The sequence below is a fragment of the Petaurus breviceps genome, unplaced genomic scaffold (assembly GCF_028583685.1).
Source record: "Petaurus breviceps papuanus isolate PSGF00001 unplaced genomic scaffold, PetGlider_PUasm1.0 38, whole genome shotgun sequence".
Taxonomy (NCBI): Eukaryota; Metazoa; Chordata; class Mammalia; order Diprotodontia; family Petauridae; genus Petaurus; species Petaurus breviceps.
This window is the reverse complement of record NW_027186304.1, coordinates 81848570-81874832: the sequence shown is the minus strand read 5'-3', so window position 1 is coordinate 81874832 and position 26263 is coordinate 81848570. Positions and strand designations below refer to the sequence as shown.

Genomic DNA, 26263 nt, shown 5'->3' with positions numbered 1-26263 from the left:
CTTGACCTTTAGCATTTCTTGAATAATTTTAATCACTATAAAGTAGCAATCAGTGAGGAGGTTAAAGTAAAGAAAAAGGTAAAAAGTTTTTTTTAATCATCTTAAGCCAGCAGACACTTGGTCTCCTTGCCAAGTGGAGAAACCTGGCCATCAAGTGTAAAACCAGTTTAAAATACAAACTTTTAAAAAGAAGGCACTAGAGAGGAAGATTATGAACAGAATTGCCTCATAAAACATGAAAAAACTAAAACAAATCTTCAGAAAACTTGGAATGAATCCAAACAATGCCACATCATCCCAAGAGCATTCATACATGAAAAAGGTAGAATGAAGACAGATAGAAAATAGAACAGATGTCATTATTTGTATAATAATCTATTTTTGCTATCTTTGAAACCATAGCACCCTACACATAGTAGGTACTTAATAAATACATATTTGCTGAATTAATTTAATAATCAGTAACAGTAGAAACACCACGTGTGTATCTGGACACCAAAGTGCCTGATGTGCCATAATGACAAATCAGAAACAGAAGTAGAAAAGGTGGAGTCAGGAAGAATGGCTTGGCTGGATCAAGTTCCCACCTAGGAAATTCGTCCAGGAGATGACATGATCTTAAATGTGTTGAAGGATCACCTTATAACATACGTCAGGGAAGGAAAAATGCTTTAAAAAGCAAAGAAACAAATGATAGATATATGATTGTCCAAAAAAAGGGAAGTGAAGGAATATCAATAACTACTAACCCATAGACATACTTTCTCATCTTTATAGATGCTTTATAAGAGTAGTTTTCATGTGTATCCATGAAAAGATGAGAAGGGAACAGGTAATCTTTTGCAAATGATTTTCTATAACAGAACACATCTTTAAAGTTGCACGACTGACTGAAAAGTGAAGAGAAAACAAAATCCTAATGTTTAATTAATGTTTGATTAAAAAGAAAGGCATTTGAAGTGATACTGCAAAATGTAACCTCTAAAGTCCCTCCTCCAACAAGATGGCTCTGATGTATGTGTTAAAATCATACAAGATTCCTTGATAAATTCATTCACAGAGAATTCTGTTCTATGATCTTTTGATGACTGACATCAAGCAAGGTATAAAACATTGAGAAGCTACCAAAGGTGTTTGCTCCTAACATGGAGGATGTGTCCTTTAACAGGTCCAAATGAAAGAGAGCGTCTCCTCTGGAAATCTCATGAGATATTTAGGTATTCCTTTCTGTAAATGACATTTTGTTGTCTATATCAAGTTACAGAATATTACCAGTCTTTCTCAGTGAGATGCATGACTGTTTAAAAGAAAAGGACATAGGGGGTGGCTAGGTGGCACAGTGAATAGAGCACTGACCTTGGAGTCAGGAGGACCTGAGTTCAAATTAGGCCTCAGACACTTAAGACTTACTAACCTGTGACTTTGGGCAAGTCACTTAACCCCAATTGCCCTGCCCTCCCCCTCAAAAAAAAAAGAGGACCTAAGAGTTTGTATAGAAAAACCCCCAGTCCAAACAAATGAATAATATTCTTGGCCCACATGCAGTTGGATAGTTCATACAATGAATTAGGACAGTCATTGAAGATGGATGATGATCTATGACCAAAACTAAATAAGAGGAAGAAAAAAAGTTGAATGGTATTTGGGAAATTATGCCCTGGTTTTTAAGATGGTATAGAACTGAGAAAAGTACTTGATTTGGAGTGAGTGGAACTGGTTAAAATACCAGCTCTGACACCTATAACCTAGATAACTCAAGCTCCATGAGCCTCAGTTTCCTAAAATGATGGAGTTGGACTAGATGACTTCTATGATCTCTTCTTTCTCTAAGCCTATAAACCTATAAATGAACTCAAACTACTTCCCAATGCCCAAACCTATTCTTTGGATAATATTTTCAAGTAGTGCTACATGTTTACAAATCTTGGAATACCCCTATCTCTGAAGGTTCAGGTATCCCAAAAGGCAATGGTGGTAGTATGTAGCATATTCCCAACATGGGCCACTCTACAAGGAGTGTTGGGGAAAATATCATCTTGGAAATCTATGATTGGAAAAGAAGTTATGCCTGTCATATGACAGGGCCAAAGGATAACAAATTGATAGTACTGTATAGGAACTCATGAAATTTAAAAAGAAATGGAAGGAAGGCCTCCTGTCTAAAGGATATATGGGAGAATATGGACCACAGTCAAAGAATTGTAAAATATGAGACTTGGGAAAGATTTCAGTTGCCCTCTATTCCTAGTCATAAGATAAGGAACTATGGTTGGGTCATAGGCTACATCAATGGAGGGAATACTCATTAACGAGATTGCTGCCTCACTGATGTACTGTAGAATAACAGCTGAAATTTCTTTGACTATTTAAGTTTTACAATACACTTTCTTCACAACAATTTTGTGTGCTAGGCAATACATGTTTCATTCTTGCCCATCTTACAGAAAAGAAAACTGAGGTTCAAAAAATTAAGTGAGCAGAGCAGTAATATATAGTCACTAAGTGTCAGAGGTGATATTAGAACCCCGATATCTCTAGGTTCAGGTCTCTAGCCTATTCTGCTCCTCTTAGTAGTGTAAGATAAGACTATAAATAAAGGGGACAGAAGATATAAAATCTTAATACATCAATACATCAAATACCTGTGATTTTGTCAGTGTCAGAACTTGGTAGAACATAAACTATCTATATCATCTAAACTATGAGAATTTTCTGAGACCCAGAGGTCAGGTAGTCTGTCCATGGTCATACAGGCACTGCGTTTGAGGTAGGATGAGAACCGCCATCTTCTGGATTCCTAAGTCTGATGTCTCAACCATTTTGTGCCACACCCTCTAAAACATCAAAATCAAGGAAAATTTTTATTGAATGAGTCTACCAGGATACAGTGCCTACTCCATGAGGAGGTATTACCATCTGTATTGAAAGCTCCTACATATCATACCTCTGATCCCCACTCACTTCCAACTCTTATTCTTTGGGAACAAATATTAATAGGTTAGTCAACAAGTTTTTACCAAGCACCTACTATGTTCTTGGCACTATGCTAAATACAGGGGATACAAAGAAAGGGAAAAAACAAAACAAAACAAAATGAAAAACTCAATCCCTGATTTCAGAAAATTCACAATCTAATGGGAGAGATAAATATGTAAAAATTCTCTGTCTCTGTCTCTCTCTCTCTCTGTCTCTGTTTCTGTCTCTCTCTTATTTTTCCCCTTTCTCCAGAGCCAAAGGGAAGGGGGGAGAGAGAGAGAGAATAAGTTGTAGCAATCAAAGCAAATTAATGCTATCATTGCTACTAGAAAGTATATGATAATCTGCTTCCCTATGACTCCAATAACAGTAACTAGTACTAAATAAACTCCTTTCTCTGATCATTATCTCCCTATTCATGTTGCACCTTGCTAGTAAAATGTAACTCCTTGAATGCCAAGGGCCAAGATTGTCTCAACTTTACATTCAAGTCCCAACACAACTCAGTGTCTGTAACACTAATAATAAAATACTAGTAATATATATATATATGATATATTATTAAAAATATATAATACTAATAATAACAAAACACTACTAAATGCATATTGAATGATGGTTTGATTGTAGGATACCATCATGAATATTTGGGTCAGGTGCCTAGAGACTTATCAAGACTCCAATTCAGCAAATATTTGTTAAACATCTACTATATGCCAGGAACTGTGCTAAGCGGGGTATAAAAAAACAACACAGATTCTGTCCTCCAAGAACTTGCAGTCTAACGTAAAAGGTTATGACATGTGTATGATATAATAAGATAAAAGGAAAAACATCTTTCAACTCCTCTCTGAATCCTTCTCTGATCCTCCCACTTTTTGGTATTTTTCTCCTCCTTCATTTTCCTTACATTTAGGTGTGTGTGTGTGTGTGTGTGTGTGTGTGTGTGTGTGTGTGCCCCGTGCACACATGTGCATACACACTGTATCTCCACAAGGAGAATATGAGGTTTCATTTGCTTGTGTATCTCCAATTCCTTACATATATAGGTACTTGTTAAATGACTTTGGAATTAAATTGAACTGATTGACTGAAAAAAAACCAACAACCCCAAACCAAACCCCAGAACACTCTGCCCTGTAGATAAGGTTCCAATGATTTCTCCAGTGAACCACACAGTAGGGAATATTTTAAAATTATTTTATTGATCCCCTTTTTTTTATATCACAGACATTTCCCAAATATCTCCTCATCCCCATACAGCTCTTTCCTTGTTAGAAAGAAAAACAGCTAAGCAAAACCAACCAAAACAGCAACAGCTCTGACAGCATTTGCAACATTCAGGATCCATAGCCCCCCACCTTTCCACCAAAGAGACAGGGACTTGCTTCATTATCTGTCTTTTAGAAGCAACACTGGGAATTGTCTTGAATTTGAGTTCACTAACCTTTTAATGTTGCTTTCATAATGAATGGTTTGCAGAATTTTTCTATGTATTTCAGCATATGTATCAAACTTCAAAAATGTCAGGGTTATAGAAGAGGATACTGTACTTCCCCCCCTACCCAATTTTGTTTCATTTACCCTCTGAAACATGTCACGAAGGGAAAAAAACCTTTCCTTTTAGGAGACTAATTTAAATGAACTATCCCTACAGATGGAAAAAAACTAAGCTAGGTAGGAAAATAGCTAAGTTAATTAGAATATTTCCTGAAGAATCTCTGGGGAAGGACAAGGAGAAAGAAACTATGAGATTTTCCATGGATTTAGAAGGGGAAAAAAACCTTAATGTGATGATAATCAAGGATTTAGGAATGATAGATATTAGGTAGAAACTATAGAGAAAAAAATTATATGAGGAGGAAATGGGCTAAAGAAACCTTATAGAAATAAATGATCATCAGGGTGAGGTAGATATCCTTTGCTTATTTTCTAGGTCAAGCAGTCAGAAGAGCTCTATGCTCTTCTAGAAACCTCTGTAAAGCTCTTAATGGGTTAAGCTAACAATAAAACTCTATGGAGAAAATCAAATTTTGACTGCTCAATGCCAAAGCTACTACAGGGCTGTATTGTCTGTATTTAATTCTGATGCACAGTTGCACTCATTCACAATTGCACTAAATTGTAAACCTGAAGAAGACCCTTTGGAGTGAGGGGCAAAAATAAACTTGAAGAAAAGGGTTTTTTTGCTCAGAAGATCTTTTTGTCTGGTAATCTTGTGACTAAAGATAATCTTTGTTTATCTTGTATGTTTAACTTGTGTCTCATATATCCAAAGGGCTAGAAAAAATGTGGAGTTACAAGTAAGTTAGTGAGCAAACCCATCGTATAGGGTATAATTTCTCTTCATGGGAAGGACAGGAAGAGCAAAATCAGCAGTTAGGGTAGAATATATTTTTTTTTCTGTGTTCTCTCCAAACCTTTCAGTAGGATAATTTTACAATGAAAGTACTGATTTTCAGCAGCACTTGATACAAACTTGTTACATCACTCATGCAAAAGCAACCTTATTTGAAACACGTTTTTGATCACTGTACATTCTTTGCAGAGTTGACTGATAAAACTTCGGGGGAATTCAAGGGCTGGTAAGCCCAAGGCTGCAGAAGATGGAGGAGAAGGATTTAAATATTTAGCGTCATCCAATCAGTGAAATCCGATTAAGGAAGCTCAGGGAGTACACTGGCTTTTATGAGAAAAAGTGGGGCCGCTAGCAAAGTTCTTGGGGGCGACACATTCTGGCTCTTTAATGATAAAAAGGCCCAACAAAATTCCCAGAGTCGAAACTTGTGTGCTCCATCCCAGTCCCTTATTTCTCTTCAGTGAGATCCAGTCCTCCCATTTCTCTCGTTACAGGCTCGATATTATTGAAGTCAAGCCAACAGCAAGTTAGCAAACCAGCAGGGGAGCAAATTGATTATACAGTTAACTGTGGAAAAAACTGAAATTCTTTATTAAGGGAAAATGAAATACAGCTAATTTATGCTTCACCCCAGCCCCTCCCCACGTGGCATTTACTCTGCTGGCTCTCTGACTTGACTCCAAAACTGTAAGCCAGCCAAAAAATGACAGGCACTTTACTGATGTAAAAATAAGGCAGGTTTTGAGCTTTTTTTTCCCCCTTGCATGATGAATTTTCCAGCTACAATTACTGTAACTCACTCATTATAGAGGATAACATGGCAGGCAAACAGGCAAGGGGGGGGGGGGAAGAAGTGTGGTAAAACAGTTGGCAGGATGTAAATTGAAAGACTTTGCCATCTAATTTTAAGCAGTATTTATATAGAGAACCCATAATACAACATTCAACGTCTGACACAAATCTTTTAGATTCTCGAGGAAACATTTGCTGAAGTTGTTAACAGAACTAGTGGACGCTTATATGGAAATGAGTAAAATACTGAGTGCTCTAAATTTAAATATATATGAACAAGTTTATGTTACACACATTCAGTGTAATTTGGGGTGAAAGAAACTCATGCTGCAAGAGCTGTAACAAGACCAATAACTTGCATTCATAGAGTATCATTTTCAGAGATCTGGATGGCAGAATTTATCTAATCCTCATGTAACAACCATTCAGAGAGGCAATACTCATAAACTCCTTTCTGAGGGGATGACAATTGCTGTTTCTATATAATAAAATGTAGCACTTGCCAGCATACTAATAATAACATAATATATTCCATTCCACTCAACTCAGAGGCATCCTGGTAAAGAGGAAAGAGCACAGGATTTGGGGTTAAAAGACCCAGATTCAAATCCTGGCTCTTATTAACTGCCTATGGGACAAGTAACTCAGACCCTCTCTGGGCTTCAGTTTCCATATCTGTAAAATGGGGTTAGGGATTTTGGATTGGATTGGATGATCTCTAAGGGAGTTTTCATCTCTCAGTTCTATGAGCCTAAGGATGACCTAAGTGTCCAACCAGATTTCACCAATGAAACAATTACTTTTTTTTTTGGAGGGGGGAAAGCAGGGCAATTGGGGTTAAGTGACTTGCCCAAAGTCACACAGCTAGTAAGGGTTAAGTGTCTGAGGCTGGATTTGAACTCAGGTTCTCCTGTCTCCAGGGTGGGTGCTCTATTCACTACATCACTTAGCTGCTCCTGAAACAATTACTTTTGAAAAATCATAGCAACTCAGAGTTGAAAAGGACCTCAGAGGTCATCCTGATGCCTATGTCCAACAGGAATCTTCTCAATTATGTGCCCTATCAGTTTCAATCCTGATGGTCCTTGAAGGCAACCTGTTTCATTGTGAGACGAGCAGGCATTTGTTCACATAGAGTAGAAATCTAACTTTGCAATTTGCTTACAGGCAGAGCAAATCTAGTCCTTCTTTCATGTGACAACTCTTCAAATACTAGTTAATAGATATTATCCCACCTCCACTACAGATCTTTTCTCCTCCATAAAAAACATCCACTGTTCCTTCAATTCTTTATTGTATGTAATTGACAAGAGTTCACAGTTGTTAGTGTTCCAATTATTCACATTTGTATTGCATTTGTTATCTATGTACATACATGTTGTTTTGCACTAGCAGAATGTAAACTCCTGTGAATCAAGGCAATATAAATTATTTAATTTTTATGTTTGCATCTCTACTACCTTGCTGTAGCAGCAAGCACCCCAGCATCCCCAGGGTGGCTGCCAACAAAGGATCTTAGATCTGCTTTGCTAAAGGAAAGCAACTCAAAATGGGTTAACAAGTTTAATCAGTCAAACATATATCGTTTACCTAGTTCAGGGGAAAAAGATCAGCACCCCGAATTTCAGAGTATACAGAGGTTACAAGCATAAGTTACAAGAACCTTTCAACAGACAGATCTCCCAGCTTTCCAACCATTACATCCATACCAAATCACAGTTTCCAGAGATGGGGGCACCAACAATGGGTTTTTCAAAGCCAGGGGGCTCTCAACAACAGCTTCCCAGAGTCTCCTCTGATCAAATCACAGAACACTTCTCAAAGTGAGCCCCCAAACAAAGCCTCAAATCAGGGTTTATATAGCCTTCTCCTGGCTCAGAGAATGTAACAACCTTATTAACCCACTGGCCAATCAAAAAGTATCTACTGAAAAACAAGCCTCCCACCCCAGGCTCCAGGTGCACTTTAGCCTAGGGGCAGGGAAGATCTTAAAAATTTACATTCCCATTACACTTGCACAATCTCTCCCATGAATGTTTGCTAGTTCCTTTGCCTTCCTGGTCACCCTCTTCTTTTTCAATTTATCAATAGCTTTGGATATTATCCCTCTGCTAATGCAGCCTAAAATCACTTTTTTTTTTTTACTCCCATGTCAGGCTGTTGACTAATATCAAGTTTTCAATCCACAAAAAATTCCAGCTTTTTTTTTCACCTGAATTAGGGATTTCCTCATCCTAAACTTGTTTTGTTTCTTATTTCTCAAGTAGGACCTTTTCATTTTTTTAAATTTTATCTTTTTAGGTTTAATTCATCATGCTAGTTTGTCCAAATCTTTTTGGATCCTGGTTTTGTCATTTACTGGGTTAGCTGTCCTTACCTAGCTTCATATTATCAGCAAATTTGTTAGGCATGCCATTTTCACCTTCATATATTTCACTGCTACAAATGTGGCACAACACAGGGTCAAGGTCAGATTTCTGAGGTCTCCAACTAGAGACCTCCTTTTAAGTTTTATTGATTTACTAATGACTAATCTTTGGGTCAAGTGAAGAATTCATTCAAAACCTACCAAATTGTACTATGATCCAACCTTTTCATCTTGTCCACAAGGATAGCAAGACTTTGTCAAATACTTCATTAAAATGCAAGATAGTGAAATAAACCAAAAGCTCTGGATTTATAATCTAGGGAACTTCTTGCAAATTGTTCTCTTTAACTCATATCTCCACCCAGAATTTCCCCTGGAAACATCAGAACTTAGCTTACCTCTAGAACTCCATGAAAAAAGTACCTTCAGCTCCTATGCAAGTAGTCAGGCTAACAATTCATTAAATGCAGGGTAGGCTTTATTTAACCTGACCAAAATTCAAAACAAAAAGGATTCACAGGCCCATGAACGGTCAAAGCAACTCTCCTTCCCAGCTTTCTCAGGGATATATACAACCCTCCGAACTCCTAGATTGTCTCCTAGATTGTAAACTCTTAGAAGGCAAGGACTTTCTTTTGCCCATTTTTGTATCCTTGGTGTCTTGCTCATAACAGGCACTTAATAAAAGTTTATTGCATAAATAAAAGGACTGGAGTTCCCTGCAATGAAAAAACAAAACAAAACAAGCAAACTTGTAATTTCTTAGGAAGTCAAGCAGGAACCCCGTCTTCTTTCAATGAGGTCCACCTCTCTAGGAACCCATAATCTTTCATATTCATCACATCCCCTTAGGGCCAAAGCCTGCCATTATTGAAAAGGGGCAGCTATAGGGTATAGTGGATAGAGCACCCAGCCTGGAGTCAGGAAGACCTGAGTTCAAATATGACCTTAGACACTTGCTAGCTGTGTGACCCTGGGCAAGTCACTTAATCCTGTTTGCCTCAGTTTCCTCAGCTATAAAATGAGCTGGAGAAGGAAATGGCAAACTACTACTACAGTATCTTTGCCAAGAAAATCCCAAATGAGGTCACAAAAAAATCAGACAGACTGAACAGCAACATTCTTGAAAAGAACTGGAATTTACTAGAAAATTGACCCCTTTTCTTCTTTTCTCTTGTCATCCTCAGCCATTTTCAGGCATCTTCTTCTCCCTTAGGGCCATATGGTAACTTGATGTAAACAACTTTCTGACTCAAATAGTTCCCTCAGGGAAGGCCACAAGGCCACACAGGGACCTGGAGGTTTCTGTGTTTATGTATGACTACCTCAAGTTCTTTCCATGCCCCTTTTAAAAGCCAAGTCCAAGGATGTGGCTCAACAATGAGGTGTTAACAGGGTGGTAAATACTCATGAACTTCTTCATTAAGGTGAAGCTAATTCCTTTATACCCAGGGCAAAGCAAGTTCACACCTTGTCAAAAAAAAAAAAAAAAAGTGTCCTAAATGCCAGAACTAAGGCTTCAATGATGTTAATCTTGTTAACCTGGAGACCAGAAGTTAATCCTGTCACAGGCTTAACACTTCCTCAGAGAGATAAAAGACACCTGGGGGGGAGGGAGCACTATATGTGTTTACGGCATCTCCCTAAGTTATCAGTCTGATAACCCTGACAAAAAACACATGAGGTCATTCTGAGATGAAATCTCCCTCTATTTTTTTTTTTTTTGCAGGGGGGAAGGCAGGGCAATTGGGGTTAAGTGACTTGCCCAAGGTCACGCTAGCAAGTGTTAAATGTCTGAGGCTGGATTTGAACTCAGGTCCTCCTGACTCCAGGGCTGTGTTCTATTCACTGCACCACCTAGTCACCTGATGACCTCTTCTTGATGAAACTATATTGGTCTTTAGTGATCACCATTTCCTTTTTCAAATGCTCACAAACTTTGTCTTTAATAATACATTTTTCTGGGAACCAAAGGCAAGTTTGTCAGTCTGCATTTTGAAGACTCCATTGCCTTTATACTATCATATGAAGTAATATTTGTAAAATGTTTAGCAGAGTTCCAGGCATATCGTGGGCATTTAATAAATGCTTATTCTCTTCTTTCCCTTTTCCCCCTTCCCTTGGGACTTGCACCCATTTTCTGTCTTGTAGCACCTCTCCTGTTTTCCACAAATCTTCACAGATCTGACAGAGGACAAGCAAATACTGGTTCTTTCAGACTAATATGTTAGAGGGGCAAAGGAATACAAAGATCAGTTTTTCCTAGCACCAATATTGAGGTTTAAAGTTTAGATTAGGGGCGCTTGAGACCCCAAAATACCAACACGCCAGGTCCTGCAGGTCCTGCTGAATGAATTCGACTCAAGTCTTCTCTCAGCCAAAGAAAAACAAAGTTTATTAGAGATTAGCCCTAATGGGTAGACTCTTAAGGAGTCTAAGTATGTGTGAATCTTGTATTGAAAAACTGGACAGAATAATCTGACACAGAGTGAGTGAGTCTGCTAGATTGAATTCTCTGCACCTTCATGGAGACAAAATGCATCTTATATACAGAAAGATTGTGGAAGGATTTAGGGGTGGTCTAGAGGAGAGGTTTGGGGAGGGGCTTGAGGAGGAGTCAAATGAGGTCAGACTCCAGTAATGAGATTAAGGGTGGGATATAGCTGAAGGCTACCTGGAGATATCAGACAGTGGAGGGCTAGGCTAGTGTTAGGGTAACAGATTTGGGTATAGATATTTTGAAAGGATCAAGGGTGGGAAGTAGCTGGATAATGGGGAGCTAGGCTAGTAAGAGTAAGAGATTTGGGTCTAGAAATAATGAAAGGCTTATGGCCTCAGGCAAATGCCTCTCTAGTTGGAAGATTCAATCAGAGTTCAAGGGGCTTCCCAGAGCCTATACCCCATCACCAAGACTGATTCTGTGTTTTAGAGGCAGTACAGCTATGTTTCAATAGATGAACAGAGAATTTGAAGTCAGAGTTGTTGTTCAATCCTTTTTCCAGTCGTGTCTGACCCTTCATGACCCTATGTAGTGTTTTCTTGTCAAAGATACCTGAGTGGTTTGCCATTTCCTTCTCCAGCTCATTTTACAGATGAGCAACTGAGGGTAAATAATTTGCCCAGGGTCACACAGTTAGTAAGTGTTTGAGGCTGGATTTGAACTCAGGAAGGAGTTTTTCTGACTCTAGAATGGGCTCTATTCACTGTGCCACCTAGCTGCCCCAGAAGTCAGAGTACTTGGGTTTGAGTCTAAGAACTACCACTTCATGGATGGCCTTGGGCAATTGCACTTCTAGACTTCAGTTTTTCATATCCATGAAATGAGGGTTTTGGACTATATAGTCTCTAAAAGTCCCTTCTTAGCTTTAAGTCTATGATCCTATAATCCTAAAGTACTTTCTGTTCTCAAAGAGTTTATAATTTAATTAGGGAGATAAATAACAGATTTATGCAAAGGTAATTTACTAAATATGATACAGTATATGATGCTGATGAATACTGCTATGTATGTAGTGTTTTAAGATTCACAAAGCACATGATTGCAGATTTGCTGCTTGCATTGACCCTGTGCAGTAGGTCCTATAGTTTCATTTTCCCCATTTTACAGACTAGTAAACTGAGGATGAATGGAAAGCTCTTAGGGTCTTCAGAGTTAATTAAGGAAGAGATTCTAGGTTCCCTATCCTTGTTCTATCATCATCCTCATCAACAAATATTTATTGAGCAGTTATTGCTAGGTATTGGGGATACCATGAGGAACGAAAGATGAACCCCTGTCCTTAAGGAGTCTGTAACACTATTATATACAATATAACTCCCAAATCTATCCACCACATTTAGTATATATAAATCACTTTGGGTAAAATACAACCTGAGATGCATATTAAGTCCACCAATTAATTGACATGACCATTGCATATGTTCAGATGCTGCATGATAAAAGCCTTACTATCTAGAAAATTTATGTTATCAGGCAAGAGAGATAGGGCACACACATAAAGTGATGAAACTAACATCAGGTTGATGAACGTCAAAGGCATGGAACCCGCACTAGGTGCTTCTGTAGGAGGCTGTGAGCAGTGTGGGGTGAGACAGGTGGGATGTTGAGGTAGGAGTGAGACAATTGGACAGGAACGGGGAGGACAAGAGGGCAGCCAGGATAGTGTATGCAAAAAGTATCAAGGCAGGAATGCACAGAGCCTGTTCCAAGAACAACGAGTACATCAATTTGGTCACAGAAGAAATGTTTCTGTTTTTTTGATAAGTCAAAAAAAAAAAAAAAGAATCAGAATTAGTAACAAGTTTGATCTTAGCCTATCAGAACCTTGAGAAACATTTTCATAAGAGGTTATGTTTTCCTCCTGATCCTGTAGTATGAGCAGAGGGTTGATCAGGAAAATCTGCTCAACGCCTGGGCTTTAGAGGGCTGAGGTCCTTGTTTGGAACTTAGATTGTGAGCTAAAGACTCTTCCTTTACCTCTAATAGGGAACGATTCAGCATTACTCCTGGGCATTGGAGGTAGGTATTCTTTTGTACTGGGTCTATAAAAGAGAGTAGGCAGAGCTATACAACAGAGAAGAAACCAGAGACTTGAGAGGAGATCTGGGTACCTGGGAGACCAAGTTAATCCTTCCACATAGCCTCCAAATGGAATGCCACCTCTTATCTCAGCTCCAGAGATGGCAGCAATGAGAAGGGAACTATTGAGTTCTGACAGAGATGGGAGTCCCTGTGTTTGCATCCCAAGAGCCTACCTAGCACAGCACCTAACCCAAAGTGGGCACTTAATAATTGATTTTTTAATTTAATTTAATTCTAAAAGAACAGTGAAAGTTCCTGAACACCAGTTTTCTGGAGGAACGTTGAATTCCTGGACGTAGGACCAAGTACTGGAGGAACAAGGAAATGGGTCATGATGTCCAGGAGCACGACCTCGCCTTCCTCTTCTGCTACTACTGTGAGTTATTCTGATAATGTAATTCTGATGGGAATGGGCTGCCCCTCTAGAAACCCCGAGCTCGTTTCTTTCTGAAAAGAGTCAAACCCTTAAGAAGTATTATAAAGTGAGAGACCTGTATAGTTAGGGGGTGGTGAGGGCAGCAGGGAGGGAACTGGGATATAAAGAGATGTGAGGGCTGGCCCCTCTAGCAACTCCCAAGTATGTTTCCCTTCTGAGGGAGTTCCAAACCTTAGGGAAGTACTTTAAAATGAGACCTGTATGGGTCTTTGGGGTAGAAAGTGGGAGTCTCTGATTGTTATGAGTTTGCTTTTGTGGGATGAAAAAAAGCTGCCCTGTATCCATTACTTTGAGCACTGGCATGGGCACTGATGTTCTTTTACTCAAATTTGTGGAGACCTAAGTAAGAATTATATTCTGAGGTTCCCAGAGGGGTGGAGATAAAATGAGGCAAAGATAATGATTTTGGGGGTGGTCCCCCAAGATTGAACCTGATCCCTGTAACTCCAGAATTTGGGGCCCTGAACCCTCAAGTGACATATAATTTCCATAAAACTAAATAGTTCTCTTTTCAAAGGACCATGTTTTTCTAGAATTCCTTAACTTGAAATTTCAGTCTGGGTGATTTATTTTCCTCCTTGGCTTGCTACAATTTAGATTTGCACTTCCGTGGGGCTAAGTACAAGTACAATCAAGTGACTTTACTTGGAGGTTGAGTAAGTGGGATATTCCAAGCAGCTAGTTATCTACAACTGCAAATACAACCATGACTAACTTACAAAAAAAACAACCCCAAAACAAAAAACCTCCCAAGTTATCTTGAGGACCTTTGTGGTGTGGCAAAGTGAGTAGAGTTCTGGTCTCTGAGTCGGGAGATTTGGATTAAAACCTGCCTTTGATATTATCATAGCTGATGTGACCCTATGCAAGTCATATTACCTCACTGAATTCAGCACCAACCACCTCAAATGGGGACAAAACCATCAACCCCACAGAGTGGTAGAGGATCAAATAGGAATGTATGAAAAGTACTTTGTGATTCTTAAAGACTATGCAAATTTTAGCTACTATCATTATTACTATGTATAGGTTATCATACTTCTATTCTGCCAAGAGGCTTTGTGAAGGTTGGGAAAACAGAAAATCAGATAACAGAGTGTCAAAGATAAGGAAGACAGATAAAAGTCAGAGAAGAAATATAAAGTTCAGCCAGATAGGAAAAGGTCTTTAGAGTGGAGGTAGTTTCATTTTATTTCAGTTGTTTAACATTTAATTTTTTTTTTGATTTAACAAATTCTGTTTTCTCTCTTTCCCAACTTCCCTCCAGTTAAAAAAGAAAAAAACAAAAACCTTATAACAAATATGTGTAGTCAAGCAAAACAAATTCTCACATTAGCCTTGTCAAAAAATCTATATTATTCTGCATCTTCTGTCAGAAGGAGAGTGATATGCTTCGCCTTTGTCCTCTGGGATCCTGATTGGTCACTGAATCAGTCAGAGTTTTTAAGTATTTTGACATTCTTTGTCTTTACAATGTTATCATTATTGTATGAATTATCTTCCTGGTTCTGCTCCTTTCACTTTGTACCAATTCACATGAGTCTTTCTAGCTTTCTCTAAAACTATCCCTTTCATTTTTAAAAATACTGCAACATAGTATAGTACTTTTAAAATAGTACAATGTGAATCCTTTACATTCATATACCATAATTTGTTCAGTCATTCCCCAATTGATAAGTACCCTCTAGTTTCTAATTACTTGTTACCATAAAAAGAGCTGCTATAAATTTTTTACATATGAGTCCTTTTCTTTTATCTCTTTGGGTATTGGTTTAGTAATGGTATCACTAGATAAAATAATATGCACACTTTGTGACTTCTGAGGCATAGTTCCAAACTGCATTCCAGGATTGACTACTGTGTAGTAAGGTTCCTGTTTCCCCAAAGCCTTCCAACATTTGTAATTTTGCTTTTTTGTCAACTTTTCCAATGTGATGGGTATTAAATAGAACTTCAGAGTCTCTTTAATTTACATTTCTCTAATGACTAGTGATGCAGAGCATTTTTTTTCAAATGATTATTGATAGTTTGATTTCTTCCCTTGGGAACTTCATATTTTTTTGCTGCTTAATCATTTGAGGAGTGACTCTTGTTCTTGTAAATTTATAAATTTGTAAATTCTCATAAATTTGAATGCCTTACATATTTGGTGAGATCTTGATCAAAGAAACTCATTTCAAAATTTTTCCCCAGTTACCTGCTTTCTTTTTAATTTTAGCTACATTGATTTTGTTTGTGAAAACTTTTCAATTTTATGTAATCAAAATGTTCTTTTTTGTCTTCTTTGATCCTCTTAATTCTTTGGTTATGAACTGTCAGAATTTGCATTTTAATGGAACACAATGGAGGTAACTATTAAAGCTTTGAAAAAAATTTGGTAAGGTTAACTTTTGCAGCATTTCGACAGTGCTACTCTGTGACTGAATCATAGACTTTTGGAATATTGGCTTTAAAGGGGATCTTGGTATAAAACAAGTAATTTCTTTAAAAAACATACATTAAACTGGTTAAAGACTGAAATCCAGGCTTCTTGACTCTCCATATAGTGTTCTTTCCATACATAGCTATAATTGTAAAATTATAGACATTGATTATATAAAAATAAATTTTAAAATCTAATTGTATCTTAAGGAGCTAAAAATATTCAGGGACATAGATTCCATCCAACGTTCTAACAAGTGCCTGGCATATAGTAGGCATTTAATAAATGCTTATTGACTGAATTTAGACATAAATGGTACACTACAACATCCACTTTTTAAAAACTAACCAATAGATAGACATTTAAACATGAAAGTACATAAGTAGTATAAGAGGAAGAGATTATTTTTATGGGTTTTTTTTTAAAGCAATTGGGGTTAAGTAACTTGCTCAAGGTTACACAGCCAGTTATTTCTGGGTGTGGTGCTAAGTATCTGAGCCCGGATTCGATCCCCAGGTCATCCCGACACTGGGGCCGGTGCTCTTACTCACTGAGCCACCTGGCTTCCCCAGAAGTGATTATTTTTAAACAGAACAGTATGTGAGAGGACAGGAAAAAACTAGTGTATCATAAGCCTGATATAAAAAACATAATTTATACATGAGGTAAATTGTAAGCTATAGAAAAATATCCTTAAGAATAAAGTGGAACCTAGCAGCTTCTACATTAAGGGATCAAAGGGCTTGGAATATAATACTTCAGAGGTCAAAGGAGCTGGGATTAAAACCAAGAATGACCTACCCAGCACAATTGAGTATAATGCTTCAGGGGAATTTATGGTCATTCAATGAAATAGAGGACTTTCAAGTATTCTTGATAAAAAAACCAGAGTTGAACAGAAAATTTGACTTTCAAATACAAGAAGAAAGAGAAGTATGAGCAGGTAAACAGGAAAAAGAAATCATAAGGAACTTATCAAAGTTGAACTATTTAAATTCCTACTTGGAAAAATGATAATTGTAACTCATTAGTATGAGGATAGTTGAAGGGAATATATATGTATACATATATATGTATGTGTATATGAATACATATGTGAGTGTGTGTATACGTATGTACACATATATACATAGACAGAGGACACAGGATCAGTTGAATATGAAGGGATGATATCTAAAAAAATGAAATTAAGAGAACAGAGAGGAATATACTGGGAGAAGGAGAAAGGGAGAAATAGAATAGGGTAAATTATCTCATATAAAAGAGGCAAGAGAAAACTTACAATGGAGGGAAAGAGCAGGAAGGTGAAAGGGAATGGGTCAACCTTGCTCTCACTGAATTTGGGTTAAGGAGGGAATAACATACACACTCAGTGGGTATCTTACCCTACAGGAAAGTGGGAGGGGGGTAGAGGATAAGAGGGGGGATGATAGAAGAGAGGGCAGATTGGGGGAGAAGGTAGTTAGAAGCACACACTTTTGAAAAGGGACAGGGTCAAAGTAGAAAATAGAATAAGTGGGGGGGCGGGATAGGATGGAGGAAAATATACTTAGTCTTTCACAATATAACTACTATGGAAATGTTTTGTGTAATGATACATGTACGAGGTATATTGAATTGCTTGTCTTTCCAGTGGGGGTGGGTGAGGAGGGAAGAAGAGAAAGACTCAGAAAATCAGAGTTTCAAAAACAAATGTGAAAAAAATTGTTTTTTACATGCAACTGGGAAATAAGATATATAGGCACTGGGGTATAGAAATCCATCTTGCCCTACTAGAAAGTTGGGGAGGGATGGGGGAGGATATAAGAGAAAACAGATTGGGGGAAGAGGTATTCAGTATGCTTTCTATCTTGAGGTGGGGGTAGGGAAAAGACAGGGAGAAAATTTGTAACTCAAAATCTTGTGGAAATGAATGCTAAAAACTAAAAATAAATAAATAAATTGGAAAAAAAAGGAAAAGAATTTTAATTAAAAAAAAAGAATAAAGTGTGGGGCAGCTAGGTGGCTCAGTGAATAGAGCACCGGCCTTGGAATCAGGAGGACCTGAGTTCAAATCCAGCCTCAGACATTTAACACTTACTAGCTGTGTGACCTTAGGCAAGTCACTTAACCCCAACTGCCCTACCTTTCCCCCTGCAAAAAAAAAAGCAAAAAAAAAAAAGAATAAAATGGAAACAAACTTGGGCTTTCTATAAAAACAGTATTCTGCATTCATATAATCTGAGAATCTTAGAGTACTTAAGTACAAATTCTTGCAAAATCTTGTTCTATCCATTTTATAGATGAGCAAACTGAGGCAGAGAAGATCATGCTTAAATAGAAGGCAAAATTTCTAGGTAAAAATTACATGCTGGGGGTGGCTAGGTGGCACAGTGAATAGAGCACCAGCCCTGGAATCAAGAGGACCTGAGTTCAAATACAGCTCAGACACTTAACACTTACTAGCCATGGGACCTTGGGCAAGTCACTTAACCCCAATTGCCCTACCTTCCCCCCTCCAAAAAAAATAACAAAAAAAAATTGCAGGCTGATGTTAACCATTTAATGAAAAGATAGCATTCTTCTAAAAGGCTTTGCAAAAGGAATATTATTTAAGCAATACATCCATAATTTTAATATGAAAAAATTTGGTGACCATTTCTTTATGACTTTAAGATCACATGTTTAGCACTGAAATGGATTTGAAAAGTTACCTAGTTAAGCCCTTTCATTTCATAGATAAGGACAATGAGGATCAGAGAGATTAAATGACTTGTCCAAGGTCACACAGGATGTATGTGGCACCACCAGGATTAAACCCCAGGTCATTGGATGCCAAATCTACTTCTCTTTCCACTCTTTCTGTATGAGGCTGGGTTCAGAACAGAATAGAAGGAAGAGAGCAGGCATAGGGGACATCTTGCAGCTCTTTCATGATGACAAAGTTGTTCTCAGACCCAAAACCCAATCTTTTGAAATGATGACAATTTCCCTTTGATGGTAAATAGCTGCAAATCATGAAATACCACAAACTCCAAATAATCACAATCATGGGTAAATACAGAAGACAATGGACAGAGGAATGGAGGGCACAATAAAGCCACTGCATGCTGTATTACCAACAGAGATTTGCATGCAAACAAAATGGCATGAGGAAAATCATCCAGGAAATGTATAATTAGAAAAGTAGGTGGGCAGGACATGAAATGAAATCGAGTAATAATTGATATACAACCTTAGTGATGCACTGGTACCTACAAAATGTTAAATGTCAAGGGCTCTAATATGTTGGATCCTCTGGGAAGGTTTGTGGAACAATGTGGACAAGATTCACACAGGACCAGGCTTGAATAAATTATGGTCTGCTCCTATGTAGGGAATACTCATATCGATAAAATCATACATACTGAAATATTGAAATACCTGTCTGATCATTAGTAGATTTTGAAACAGAAGCCTAGTAGATTGAAATTTTCATTTTCCTTACAGATGTTTAATGTCATGTAGATATAGCTTAAATAATTTTACCAAAGTCTAAATGATTTGACCATTAATAAATGACAAGGGTAGAGAAGAAACTCATAATCTTGGATCCTCAAAGCTGCTTTATTCAATACTACAGCATAGTCCTGTCCAAAGTCAATGTAATTATTTTTAAAATGTAACCTCAATGAAAATTGACTTCTCCATGTGCAGCTCCCCAGTCATGCCAATTTAATCTCTTAAAATTTTCTCAACTATGACAACTTATAAAACACCTAAGCCAAATGAAATAAATCAAATAAATAGAATTGCATAATGGAGAGTTAAATATAGACCAAGACAAATGAGTGAGATTCAATTAAGTAAATGCTATATGTGTAACTAGCTTTGGTGGGCTAGAATAATACATTTTGAGATATTTTAGTATAAAGCTTAATTGAATAATCTCATAGCACAGTTATAGAAAACAGAATAAAAGAAAGGACTAGAACTAATACCACAGAAAAATATAATGGACAATAATTTCTTTGTCAAAACTAAAGCTTGAGTTATATACTGTTAATCAAATTGGAGGCAGAAGACTTAAGTTTTAAGTCCTAGCCCTGTTACTTATTTGCTATATGACCTTGGAAAAGTCACTTAATTGCTTTGAGTATACGTACATATTTAGTTATTTTTATCAGTCTATATATCATGGTATGTTTCATGATTCCAAATTATCTCAATACAATGTGAACATTTCTTCTACATCTTGTCTATACACATTTGGTTCCCTAGCTACGGCAAGATCAAATTCTTTGAACATCTATTTGATATTCAAAACCCTTCATAACATACTCCCCCTCAAACCTCCCTCCCAACTTTCCAATCTTCTTTCACCTTCCACTCCCTTAAACATTCTTCTACCCATAACACCGGCCTCTTGATTTTTCTACAAACAAGACACTCCACCTCTCTGCTTCAGGCATTTTTTCTAGCTGTCCCCCAAGTCTGAAATATTTTCCTCCCCATCTCTTCAAGTCCCAGATAAAATCCCAGACTTTACAGGAAGCCTTTCCCAATCCTTCTTCACTCTAATGCCTTTCCTCTGTTGATTATTTCCCACTTATCCTGTATGCAGCTTATGCTTGTTTGTATGTTATCTACCTCATTAAACTGTTAGCTCCTTAAGGGCAGGGACTATCTTTCGCCTTTCTTTTTAACCACAGCTCTTAGCACAGTGCCTGACACATAGTAGGCAGTTAATAAATGCTTATTGATTGGCTACACTGATAAATATTTTAGATGTTTGGAATCATCTGGATGATATTCTAAAGTTTTCACTTCTCGTATTAATGTTTGCATCATGTAGTTTCATTCTGATTCCTGGTATCACTTCTCACATTTTGTCAATGGAAGTTACACATATAATGATGAGTGTCCACAATGTTCATTGGACTAGGCAATATGGAGAATTACAAAGGAAGTAGAAGGCATGTCCCCTGGTTTTGTGATGTTTACATTTATGCTAATTACAAACGCTTCACGTGAAAATATGCAATATTGTTGGGGACATTTTAGGGTTGCATGTTTATGACTAAGTCAAAATTTCCTTTAGAGATATAGTCCTATGCCAAAATGATGGCTAATGACTGGATTCTTTTATTTTTCTGGTTGTGCATCCATCATGAAAAACTTTTAAGTGCTTTGCTCAAGTCCAGATATAGGATACTTACAGCATTCCCCTGTTATATTGGTCTAATAACACTATAAAAATAGAAATAATGTTAGCTTGATATGACTTCTTAGTGAATCATTGTGATTATTCTTAGGAAAAACTGATTCTCTGAGTATTCACAAACCATCTCATGCAGTCCTCTCTATTTAGATAGCCTGAGCTTTGCTTTACTTTCTTCTTTCCCGACTTATTTTCTTTCTAGTTGTCTTGATGCCGTATCTATCTTCTGTTCTTCCTCCTGCCCCCTCCATCCTCCTACGGACCCTGCTTTCCAGTTCTGGAACTATAATCAAATAAATAGTAACATCTAAAGGATGCATCAGGCTTCTCTGGTACTCCACTCACCATCTCTATAACTTTCCAAACCAAAATAAGCCTCTCTGACCACACTTCTCTAAATGTATTATCTCTCCCTTTTAGAATGCAAGCTACTTGAAAGCATGGGCTGTCTTTCTTTTTGCATTTGTATTCTCACTGTTTAGCGCCGTGCTTAGTATATAGTGAGCATTTAATAAATGCGTTTTCATTCCTTCATCCATCTGTTTAATAATCTGTTTTAGAATTTTGTCATGGGAGTCATTTATTAGTCTTAAACTTACTTTCCTCTTTCCTCCTCACCCATCTTAAAAAAACAAAAAACAAAAAACAAACATTAGCCCATCCTTCTTCTGGGTTTTTTCATTCTCCATGGTCACAATCTCCAGAGATTTTGCCTCTACTTTTCTAACTAGTTCTTTATTGTTAGACATTGTTAAATCTAGAGGAGCTATTCCACTTATGCTTACTGCTTTCTGAAGTGTTTCATGCTTTTAATTAAGATGTTTTCAAAGCTTGGTCTAAAAATAAAAGAATCTGTTGTAGCATTCACATCACATACGAACCCAGTATCAAGATGAATATGAAGGCACTAAAAATACAAAAATGCTGATGTCTAGAGAAATAATGGCAATAAATAAAACATATATACTATAATCTCTATGGAGTTGAATTTCATTGTAATTTTGTTTCCACAAAAGCGTGGGGTAGTTTTCCTCAGGGAAGGTCCTTTGATGTGCCCTATATTTAAGGGGATGTGACTCCTGATTGAAAGAACACTGAGCCTCAACCCTATGAGTGGAGAAGGGACTTATTTCAATTGGTTGGATATACAGTTTGAAAGAGGACCTCAAGAGAGACAAAATTCAAACTTTTTTCCCCTTTCTTTTTAAGCAAACAGGGTTAAGTGACTTGCCCAAGGTCATACTGATAGTAGTATCTGAGGCCAGATTTGAACTCAGGTCCTCCTAACTCCCTGACCAGTAGCTATCCATTGTGCCACCTAACTGCCCCAATTTAAACTTCTGAATGGCTAATAGGGGTACTGGGAGCCACAGATATGTAAGAGAGCTAGCCCTCCTCAATCCTACAGAGTGAACTCTCTTTGGTGAGATAATCTATTCCTTCCTTGGTTGAGTTGAACTATTTTATCTTGATCCAAGATCCTTTACTATTGTATGTTCTTTGGTCTAATCTGTATAAATACTCTTATGTCTATTTTTTGCTTTCTTTGATGAAAATGTTTATTAGGTATTAGTGATGGTCTTTGGTGAAAACATCATTTGGTGGGAAAGAGTGAAGCTAGAGAGGGTAAGCTAATGTCCACCTTTCCTCTTTCAGAGAGATCAGAGTTAGCACCTTGCATTTTGAACCCAAAGGCAGCAAGGTGGTGCAATGGATAGAGCGCTGACCCAAGAGTCAGGAGGATCTGAGGCCAAATCTGACCTCAATCACTTACTAGCTGTGTGACCCTGGGTAAACCATTTTACCCTGTTTGCCTTGACTTCCTTATTTGTAAAATTAGCTGGAGAAGGAAATGGAAAACCACTACATTATCTTTACCCAGAAAACCCCAAATGGTGTAATGGAGAGTTGGACAGGGCTGAAATGACTTAACAACAATTCTGAACACAGACTCATGTTCCTAGATTAGATATATTTGAGGGGTGGCAGATAAATAGAATTCTATCCCAATACCCATATTGAAAACTGAAGGAAAGATCTTGACTCTGGGTTCTACCTCTCCCCCTAACTAGGATGCTGGTGGTCCTAGAATGGCTTTCTTTCCTAGTTTCTGCAAATGTGGGCCAAATCTCAGATCATATCTATTGATGCCACCGGCAAGCTATGTTTATATATTAGACAGCCATACACATGCATGTATCTAACACAGAAAACAGATACAAAATAGACTATGTAAAGTACAAACCTGGAATTATTGCTCTAACTTTTTCCTAATAAAACATGAGTTGTTTATATTTTCAAGGGGGAAAAATAATCCAGAATGGCAGAAGGAAATCCAGACTCAGGTGAGAAATTTTGGAGGGTAGAAGAAAGTGATAGAAAGAAGGAACGGGAAAAGAACCATTGAGCATAGTACATAGCATAGGTCATTCCATAGAGAGTAGAGTTATATATTTGCTCTTAATAGAAAGCAGCTTCCTATGCTCCACAAAATGATGAGGTTCCAAAGGTTCTGATATGACAGAAGGAGGAGGAGGAGGAGAAGAAGCAGGAGAAGGAGGAGGAATAGGAGGATCCTGTTGGCCATCAGATCCCCGCTAAGGGGTAAAGCAGAGATATCAAGAAAAGAACCATTGAGAGCAATGTTTTCTTCCTTGGGTTGCATATCTGGGCCATAACAGAAATTGTCCCAAGACTTGTCAAATGACCAATGACTTCTGGTAGTTCAAGTGAGGATAAATGCTATTATTGCCAGAAGAAAACTAGAAAGCCTCTCAAAGGATTGCAAAGTCCTAGGCAAGTCCTATTTTTATCACAGTTATCAATCAAAGATAGAATCTTTAGAAACAAAAGGAAGGTGGAAATAAAAGGGGTGGGACGGCTTGTATTTTATATTATGAAGATATACCTCCTCACTTCTCTGTGGAAATGCATGAACCAGATGGGTGGAGTATGGTAAAAACATCTGGGGAAAGACCAGCAATGGGAGAAACAGAAGTAATATTGTGGTGGGAGTATACTACAAACTTCCTGTCTAAAATAAGGAAATGAATGAGGAGTTTCAAAAGTAGATTAGAATATTGGCACAGAATTGTTATGGGGCTTCAACTCTTCTGACATCTGCTCAAAGTTTCTCTGTAGAGTGAAGCAGTTGAGAAATTCTTTACTTGCCCTTTGTTTGACAATTTCATCCTCCAGAAGGGGGAGGAAATGATTATGAAGATTTCTTCTCGATTGTCATTCATAAGCAAGAACAGGTTGTAAGGGGCGGCTGGGTGGTGCAGTGAGTGGAGCACCAGGCGTTAGGAGTCAGGAGGACCTGAGTTCAAGTCCAGCTTCAGACACTTAACACAAAACTAGCCATGTGACCTTGGGCAAGTCACTTAACCCCAGTTACCCTACCTTCCCCCCTCCAAAAAGGAAAAAAAAAAGGACAGGTTACAAAAGTAGAAATGACAGAAACTTTGAGAAGTGACTACACTATCTTATAATTCCTGATAATGACTTTGGAAAAGCCATGACTTTGGTGGGTCAGGAATGTAGGACAAAAGTGACCATCTCTCTCTAGTATTGCTAAGTGACTGGTTCATTGTAATTTGTATGACCCAGAAATTAACAGTGAGGGGCATAGTGGAATTTAAAGGGAATTTTTTCAACCTACTCACAAGATAAGAGAAGGAGAAGGAGGAGGAGGAGACCTAGAGGACTGAACACTAAGGTATAAGAGAAGCATTTCAAAAGATAACCTTGACCTAAGATTTTTTTTTTCTGGCTTTCTGGATGTCACAAAAGAGACAGAATAGCCCTAACACTTTGGACTAGATACAAAGAAAAAGCTATGACCACTTCCCTGTGGGGAAGAGGCCATTTGGTAACTGTAATTCAGAAGAAAACCAGAAGATATAACAACTCGTAGAGAAACAGCAATGGACAACCAGCAGCTCACAGCTCAGTGGAGCTTGACCTTGGTTTGGTAGAGAAAGCAGACCAGGAGGTGAGATCAACAACAGCTTTGGAAGCAGAGAAGGGTTCCATTTGAGAGGCAGCCGGAGGAGCATGACTTGCCCCAGTTAAGTATTTTCCCTATATATGTTCCCTAGTGACTCTGTTCCCTATTCATGTTCCTTTTCCTAATAGTAACATGGGAATCTGTGGGAGGGTGTACCTCTATTTACATGACAAAGATTTTCCTCATTATTTTGTGATTCTATTTAAGTGCCTTTTGCCTTGAATTAATATTTTTTCTGTTTTGATATAGTAAAGGAGAAATATCAGCAGGCTCCTTAGCTTGATTCTCTGGCCTTTTTTACAAATTCATTTTTATTTTTAATAAGAATTTAACAAACACCAAATAGAACAGGTATTTGCATATGTCTAGTAGAACAAAAAACAAAGATTAGATAAGAATTGTAGGTCTATTACATACAGCTTGCTTTTCTTTTTAAGTACTTAATAAGATCAAAAACTATAGCTTTCAAAGCTTTTTGTTTGCTGGGTCTTCTTCCTAGCCTTTTGTTCTTTTCTCCCTATTCTGAAAAAAGAAAGATGCGTTGATAAACCTCTTTTCTTTTTGTTCTCTCTCTCTCTCTCCCTCTCTCTCTCTCTCTCTTTCCTTCTCACCCTGCCCCCCTTCTCCATTCCTGTCTCCCTCTGCCCTCCCAACACCGTCTCCATTGAGAAAAAGAAAAAAGTGTGAGGGAAGCTCTTGCAACAAATACACATTGTCAAACAAAACAAATTCTCCCATTGACTGTCACCAAAAATGTATGTCTTATTTTGCATTTTGAGTCCATCGTCTCTCTATCAAGAGATGGGTAGCATCAGTCCTTCAGAATAGTGTTTGATCATTGCACTGATCAGAATTCCCAGGTCCTTCAGGGTTGTTTTTCTTTATAATGCTGTAATTGTATACATTGTTCTTTGGGTTTTGTTCTTTTCATTTTTTATCAATTTATTCAAGTCTTCCCAGGTTTTTCTGAGTCACTCCATTTAATCAGTTCTTGTGGAACAATGATATTCTATTATATTCATACTATTATACATACATACATACCATAATTTGTTAAGACATTCCCTAATAGACACATATTCCCTTGGTTTCCAGGTCTTTCTGGACCTGTGGTTTGGAATAGAAGCTGAACCAAAACTT

General features: G+C 37.7%; 1 protein-coding gene across 1 annotated transcript in view; it reads left to right on the top strand.

Annotated features, from left to right (window-relative positions):
* The window catches only part of NCOA2 (nuclear receptor coactivator 2), a 450248-nt gene that overhangs the window by 68166 nt on the left and 355819 nt on the right, over positions 1-26263 (top strand). Inside the window, exon 2 of the mRNA XM_069100096.1 lies at positions 13319-13453. The gene's annotated coding sequence lies outside the window, so the exon portion shown is untranslated. The remainder of the gene's footprint in view (positions 1-13318; positions 13454-26263) is intronic.